This window comes from Mustelus asterias, chromosome 5 (genome assembly GCF_964213995.1).
Source record: "Mustelus asterias chromosome 5, sMusAst1.hap1.1, whole genome shotgun sequence".
NCBI lineage: Eukaryota > Metazoa > Chordata > Chondrichthyes > Carcharhiniformes > Triakidae > Mustelus > Mustelus asterias.
The window spans coordinates 73910928-73913170 of record NC_135805.1 but is presented as its reverse complement, the minus strand read 5'-3'; the positions used below and the strand labels follow the sequence as shown (position 1 = coordinate 73913170).

At 48.9% G+C, this 2243-nt stretch overlaps 1 non-coding gene across 1 annotated transcript; it reads right to left on the bottom strand.

The window, feature by feature from the left end:
• Positions 1-1796: 1796 nt before the first annotated feature.
• Positions 1797-1995, bottom strand: LOC144494509 (U2 spliceosomal RNA). The gene has a single exon (XR_013498079.1). It is a non-coding gene; the product is annotated as a U2 spliceosomal RNA (small nuclear RNA).
• Positions 1996-2243: the final 248 nt, after the last annotated feature.

Sequence of the window (2243 nt, the reverse complement as noted above, 5' to 3'; positions counted from 1 at the left end):
ACCCAGACCGATCGCAGCCCCCTGACCTCCTTTCCCCCCACTGGTCACACGCAGAGTAAGAAGTCTAACAACACCAGGTTAAAGTCCAACAGGTTTATTTGGTAGCAAATGCCACTAGCTTTCGGAGCGCTGCCCCTTCGTCAGGTGGAGTGGGCAAACAGGGCATACAGAGACACAAACTCAATTTACAGAATAATGATTGGAATGCTAATACAGCTAATCAAGTCTTAAAGGTACAGACAATGTGAGTGGAGAGAGCATTAAGCACAGGTTAAAGAGATGTGTATTGTCTCCAGACAGGATAGCTAGTGAGATTTTGCAAGTCCAGGCAAGTTGTGGGGGTTACAGATAGTGTGACATGAACCCAAGATCCCGGTTGAGGCCGTCCTCATGTGTGCGGAACTTGGCTATCAGTTTCTGCTCAGCGACCCTGCGGTGTCGTGTGCGTGAAGGCCGCCTTGGCGAACGCTTACCCAAAGATCAGAGGCTGAATGCCTGTGACCGCTGAAGTGCTCCCCAACAGGAAGAGAACAGTCTTGCCTGGTGATTGTTGAGTGGTGTTCATTCATCTGTTGTCGTAGCGTCTGCATGGTTTCCCCAATGTACAATGCCTCCGGACATCCATTTTGTATTAGCATTGATTAGCTTGATTAGCATTCCAATCATTATTCTGTAAATTGAGTTTGTGTCTCTGTATGCCCTGTTTGTGAGCACATCTCCCACTCCACTTGACGAAGGGGCAGCACTCTGAAAGCTAGTGGCATTTGCTACCAGATAAACCTGTTGGACTTTAACCTGGTGTTGTTAGACCTCTTACTGTGTTTACCCCAGTCCAACGCTGGCATCGCCACATCATGACACGCAGAGTGGCAGTGGACCCCCCCTTCCCCCCACCGACCGCTTGCAGAGTGGCAACGGACCTCCCCTTCCCCATCGATCTCACACAGAGTGGCATTGGATCCCCCCTGCCCTGCCCCTTCCCCCCTGTTCCCCCACCAGAGAGCCATCTGACCCACCTCCCACCCCCCAACCAGAGAGCCATCTGAGCCACCTCCCTCCCCCCCCACCAGAGAGACATCTGACCTAACTCCCTCCGCCCTCCCCCCCACCACCAATCTGAGTCAGAGAGCCGCCAGAAGCTCTGAACTCACCACCTCAAAAGCTGGAGCACCCGAATCGAACCTTTGTGGACCATGTCTGTTTAATGCCGAATCTGGATGGGCGAATGCGGTGGTGAAGGGGTAAGGGAGAACATGACCCTGTCTACATCAACGGGGATGAAGTAGAAAGGATCGAGAGCTTCAGGTTTTTAGGTGTCCAGATCACCAACAACCTGTCCTGGCCCCCCTCCCGCATGCTGACACTATAGTTATGAAAGCCCATCAACGCCTCTACTTTCTCAGAAGATTAAGGAGCTTTGGCATGTCAGCTACGACTCTCACCAACTTTTACAGATGCACCATAGAAAGCATTCTTTCTGGTTGTGTCACAGCTTGGTATGGCTCCTGCGCTGCCCAAGACCGCAAGGGACTACAAAAGATCGTGAATGTAGCCCAATCCATCACGCAAATCAGCCTCCCATCCACTGACTCTGTCTACACTTCCCACTGCCTCGGCAAAGCAGCCAGCATAATTAAGGACCCCACGCACCCCAGACATTCTGTCTTCCACCTTTTTTTAATTTTATTTTTGTTTATATCCAATTCAATCCAATCACAGTCCAATTCAAAGTCTCAGCAAGTGAGACATTCCAGATCTAAGCTGACAAGACAGGCTCACCACTTCCTGTCTTGGGCTTGATCTACATGATCCAAGCTGATTGGAGCAGGCATTGCACCTTCTCCAAGGCTTGATCTTATTTGCATCTTAGCCAAAAGGCCGAGATGCCGCTTTAAAAAATTGCTTCAAATTAAGCCTCAATGTAACCTCATGACTTCAATCAAGTGCAGGATGCCAAAACTACACTTGATCTTAGCCAAAAGGCTGAGAAGCGATAGATACAAAAGTCTGACGTCACGTACTAACCGACTCAAGAACAGCTTCTTCCTTGCTGCTGTCAGACTTTTGAATGGACTTACCTTGCATTAAGTTGATCTTTCTCTACACCCTAGCTATGACTGTTACACTACATTCTGCACTCTCTCATTTCCTTCTCTATGAGCGGTATGTTTTGTCTGAATAGTGCGCAAGAAACAGTACTTTTCACTGTATGTTAATACATGTGACAATAATAAATCAAATCA